The sequence below is a fragment of the Pangasianodon hypophthalmus genome, chromosome 23 (genome assembly GCF_027358585.1).
Source record: "Pangasianodon hypophthalmus isolate fPanHyp1 chromosome 23, fPanHyp1.pri, whole genome shotgun sequence".
In the NCBI taxonomy this organism is placed as follows: Eukaryota; Metazoa; Chordata; class Actinopteri; order Siluriformes; family Pangasiidae; genus Pangasianodon; species Pangasianodon hypophthalmus.
The window spans coordinates 9,580,847-9,586,846 of record NC_069732.1 but is presented as its reverse complement, the minus strand read 5'-3'; positions in this window follow the sequence as shown (position 1 = coordinate 9,586,846).

Sequence of the window (6,000 nt, the reverse complement as noted above, 5' to 3'; positions counted from 1 at the left end):
GATTTGTACCTCTCTGTAATGTGACTATTACCTTTAATAAGAGTGCACACCCTTCTTTCAAAATAAAATACCCCCTATCAAATAATTATTAAAAATAAAATAAAATAAAATAAAATAAAATTTATAATCTGGTGTAACAACATAACCCTGCTACATGAACAAAAGACAGAACAAATGAGTTTTAAAGCCAGTTTGTGAGCCTAAGTGGCAAAGCATTTGATTCGTCTTTAGGAGATTATTTTGAATACAGACGATGCCTTAAAAATACCAAAGCTTTCACTTATAATACACTAAAATATATTATACTTTGATATGGGGAGCTATTCCAGAGTCTACATGGGTAAAATGTATGATTTGTTGGCACATAGAGGAAATGCATTTTTACATAATTTGGAGAAGAGTGAAATGCACTATATTTCTTTATATTTTCTGCAAAGCAAACATACTGCAACTTTGCCATCTAAGTGAATATATCTTCAAAGGTTGCTCTAAAGTTAGTCTTGTAAAAGGTTTATGTAGTCATTTCCACTGCTTCATGCAGTCTATTGCTTTTCATCTCAGTTAGGACACATTCTTAAATAACTGGCTTCACTTTTTTCTGCCCAGAGAAGAAACGTTTTTGAACATGATTTCATTTTCTGCTAGTAGTACACTGGACATGTAGATCCCGTGGGATCATTTCTGTGATCAGCACAGGCGAAATGTCCACTAGCAAGAACAAGAAAAAGATTATGATAATTCTTCATTAATATGGGCCATTTCTCCTAATGAACATATTAATAAAGCCAGTATTGGTTAGTTACCAGGGACAACAAACTAGGGTAATTTGAATGAAATATATGTCATCACAACTTTTTTCAAGCAAATGCATATGAGCTGGACATACTAACAAATTATAATTTTATACAAGGATTTCTCAAACAGCCAAAAATAAATAATGTATCATTGAATAATAACTATAGACTGAGTGGAGTTTTTGATTAATACAGTTCTTGGTAGTGCACTGTCTATGTATTCTATATGTAAAGAGGAAGAGAAAGCTTGACTGAGACCTCCTGCTATGTAATAATTTCCAGATGGATTTGAAATAGCCTCTTGATGGCTGGCAAATCAAAAACCGGATCCAACGTGAAAGTGTCGGAACTTTCAAAGGCTAAAGTACTTGTGCTGTAAAGATAAAATAGCCCTTTGTTCTCTTTGGGGTTAATGTAAAGCAAGATTTATATAGGGATTTGTGGCTACAATATACAGGAAATGTGAATGAATGACATTAAGCTCATGAAGTTTCACACTATGGTCAATGAAAGTGTGACATTACATGACAAGTGAAAGTGTGAACCAAAATAAGCCATAACAAAATAGATTGTTAAGCAGCAAAGACTGATATAGCAAATGTTATTAAAATATTATCACCATCATCATCATTTCATTTTACCCATTTCCTTATATACACTATCAGCCCCGTTGCCCAGGAAATATAAGCTATAAACCTAAAACCTGATGCAAATGTTAAAACTGATCTGCAAGTACAGTCTTGTAAATTATGCTATATCGTTATACAGACATTAAAGAAATGAACTCTCCTGCAGCCATGCCCATATGACACTACAAACCATGCTTTAATTTTTCACATCTGTCAGTTTCAATACACAAAAAGGAGATCTGTGTAAGCCATAGAAAATGAAGACCTCAGACCTGGATAAACAGTAGACAGCTGGGGTGAGACAATGGCACCTCAGTTAATCATTAATGCTGTTAATGAACAGAGCACATGAGCACCCAGTACTTTCCAGAACCCTCTGCTTGCAATCATTCTTGGGCTGACCCTTTGCTGACACTTGCTGCACATTTATGGACAGGATTAATATGGAGGGAGCGTGAAGAGCATAACCTATAGTAAATGCCAAATGTCCATCAATTTATTAGTTCCTGTTGTACAGTATTTAGATTCTGAACAAAGATATCTACTAAGAACAGTGATGACTAATTATTAATGTGTTTCTAAATAGTCAGTGGAAACCTCATCTGCTTGTTCCTCGGTTATGGACAGTGATTGCTAAGACATCTGTTCTTTTAGCACTTGCTTCATGGCATCACCGCAGTGCAAATATAAACAGAATAACAAATCACTAATAAATGGTCATTAATGTAAGCTAAAACAGATGTGTCGATTTCACTGGGAGCCTGTGAAAGTGTGTTTTGTGTGATGTGTAAATGCACAGTGTGTCTCTGAGCGTCCATTTGTAGAGGTGGCAGGTGTTCCTCCTTTCTCCACAGAGCAGGTTTTTATGTCCCTCCTCAAGTTAGTTGCTTGGTTTCCATGGAAATGGCCAACAGAAAGAGTCTTGTCTTAAGGGGCCTGTTGTGGGGACGGATTTACTAGCTGCCTGACCTGGACTTGAGTTTAAAAAAAAAAAAGAAAGAAAAATCAAGCCAGCAGAGAAAACAACCTAACATTGTCTCTAGCATGATGCACTGATTCAGTCGAGATGCTCAGTGCAGATGTTCCAAATGAGCTAGCTCTGTGTTCTTCACTGTGTGCCAGCATTTAGATTTAATACTCTATTTCCTCCTGACAACATTTACTCCCAAGTGGCCATTGCTATATTACTGGAACATATATTTTCAACACCCTTGGCCAGATGTTTCCTAAGAAGCATGCTTACTAAGCATGTCAATTTAGAAATAACCTTTTTTAATGATTGCTGTCAATACACTATGTGTGTCTGTAATTTGTTCAAGTTACAAGCATTGAATAATCTCTGAGCGAACTCTTTGGCCCAAACCTAAACTGCGCACATGCTGCGATAACCACAGGACAAGACAGTATAGACAAACTCAGTATAGACACAACTGGGATGGAGGAAAAGAGGAAGTGAACAGTGCCTTGTCCACAGAGGCAAGATGAGACTGGAGATGGAACTCGGTCAGGATCCCGAGTATAAGCTTAAACAGACACAGACACATTCATCTCTGCATTCGCGCTAATCATCAGTGCATCACCATGTCAGCCCAGTTCCCCATGGTATTCAATCTCACTTGGGTAGCATCCTTGCCAAAAGAAGCCAAAACTCAATTAATCACAAATAGAGAATTGCTAACATATCTCTTTTTCCAATATTATCTAAGACACTTGAATGCAGTGGCTTCAACCACAGGTCTTGTTTATTCTCACCTGGCCTCAAGAGGACACTCTGCATAGACTGCCCTGTTGCCTCCATGCAATTTTCAAGAGTTGCCGGCAAGTCCTCAATTCATATACTGCTGGATATGCAGTGAGTATTCATATTCTCCTTGCCACCCTTTGTTATCATAGGAATTGTGCTCAGATGGTTCAAGTTCTACCTCTTAGGATAATCATACAGGTAGTCTTGGATAGTCAAGGAGTCCAACTCACACCATATGATGAATGGCATACCTCAAAATCTGTGTTCAGTTCACTCCTCTTCCCACTCTAGCTTCTTGTATCACTGCTATGCTAATGCTATATGTTCCTAACTGTCCTTTGTTCCAGAGCACAGGTTCTCAACCCTGGTCCTGGAGTAACCCCTCTCATGCACATTTTAGTGTTTTCCTTACTGCCAACACACCTGATTTATCGAACCAGCCAATTAACAGCCTTTCCTGTTGAATTGGGTGTGTTAAAGCAGGGAAAGCAGTAAAATGTGCAGGACAAGGAATACTCCAATACCAGCATTGCAGAGGACACCTCAGTTACAATATGAGTTTCAGCTTGACTCAAGCTTTTAAAAATGATTCTGTTGTTGCTACTACCATGAAGATACCCTAAGAACTTTGACGACAACTTGTCAAACATCACACTGCAGCAATTTCTTGAATTTCTTTTATAATATAAAAATGATCAGATGGTGTCTGGCAGAAACTTCTTGATCAAGAACATATTATCTTGTGGCTTGACTACTCTCTTGACCAGCTTACACTAGTAAACCACTGGAGACGATCCAACATATACTGGTGTGTCTGATCTTTCCTAAGCCAAAACATGCATACAGTATCACCTTACTCACCTCACTTTACTTGTTTCTAGAAACTTGCATCAGGTCATTGATGCTTTATGTAGAGTAACCAATGGGGAAAGCTTGAGTCAAGCTTGAGTCAAGCTGAAACTCATGTTGTAACTGAGGTGTCCTCTGCAATGCTGGTATTGGAGTATTCCTTGTCCTGCACATTTTACTGCTTTTCCTGCTCTAACACACCCAATTTAACAGGAAAGGCTGTTAATTGGCTGGTTCAATAAATCAGGTGTGTTGGCAGCAAGGAAGACACTAAAATGTGCATGAGAGGGGCTACTCCAGGACCAGGGTTGAGAACCTGTGCTCTGGAACAAAGGACAGTTAGGAACATATAGCATTAGCATAGCAGTGATACAAGAAGCTAGAGTGGGAAGAGGAGTGAACTGAACACAGATATTGAGGTATGCCATTGGTCCCTGAATGTATTGGGAGCAGTGTTTTTAATTTAAAGAGTGAGATTAGATTTAAATCAGAGTCTGAGGGCTAGAAACTAACACTATGCAAAGAACATAGGTAAAGAGCAGGAGCTGAGCTTGACACAAGAGATAGGGCCCATCTCTGGGGAAAGAGCAGAGGCTGAGGAGTGCTCTGCCTCAGACTCTAATACTACAGAAGGCTCAGAGGATGAGAGCTAGGCGGACTCATGTACCACTATAAGTAGATTTCTAAGCAAGCTCCCCCTTATTGGATGGACAGAGGAAACCAGAAAAAAAACAGAACACAAGTATAAAACCAAGACAAATCTAAACCATAAAACTAGGTAACAAGCAGCCCCTTATAAGCACTTTGAACAGAATGTTGAACAGAAAAGGTACAAATAAGATAATTAACCATGCAAACCCATTAAACAACGACAACAGAGACTACACGAAGGTTTGTAGGAAGAGAAGCAAAGTTTACAACAGCTATAGCTATGAATGTAAATAAAAATTTGCATGTACTATAGCTACAGTTATAAACAGTTTCTATGGTTTTCCTAGTCTCCTTAGGTCACTGGTTACCTTGTTCCTCATCGTACTTCTTGTTCCTAGTTCTGTGCTAATTTTGGCTTCTGACTTGCCTGTTCTGGATAGTGAGCATGAATTTGTCTGTAATGTCAGCTGATACTCCAAAGACTTTACTGAATACTATTATACACTACCATCACAGCCCTCCTGTTCTACTAACAATTAGCACTATGAAATATAGTGATGGAAAATACAAGAAACATATGGTATCATAATTCATTCACTGGGTGACATGGTGGTGCAGAAGATAGCTCCAGGATGCCTGGGATGATCCTGAACTAGGATTACTACATGTGTGGAGTTCATAGGTTTTCCCAGTGTCTGCGTGGGTTTCCTCAGGGTTCTCCAGTTTCTCTCAAAAACATGGCAGTAGGGGGATTTCCTGCACTAAATTGTCCTAGGTCTGAATGAATGCGTTAATAAGTGTCTGCATCATGCCCTGTGATGGACTGCACTCCCATTCAGGTTGTGTCCATGCCTCGCACACAGTGTTCCCAGGCTAAACGCTGATCCACCAAACCTGATAAAGAGGTTACTTTAGATGAATGAACAAACAGTTATTTGGTTAACTGTGTTTATCTTGTATCTTGGCAATTAAAAGCTTGGGCAAAATAAAATGCCAAAAGATTCATCTTCTGGGCTTTTTGTAAACAAACTAATAAACTCCAAACTTTTGACTATAATAACCCTAGACTGAAACAAGGGATTTAAGACATGCAGGCAGAACCACACAATTTACCATCTTTTATAGTTTTTAGATTAATCAGCATCTTTGTCATGCAAATTTGATGACATATAAGGACTGCTTTGAATATTCTTATCTGCCTTGATGATTTCCTTCAGATTTCCAAAATAATAGACTTTAAGTAGATGTACCAACTTTGTGACTTATGTAAAATATATCGAGGAAGTAAATATGGTTATAATTTATAATTATACAATAAATTAATTACATTAAT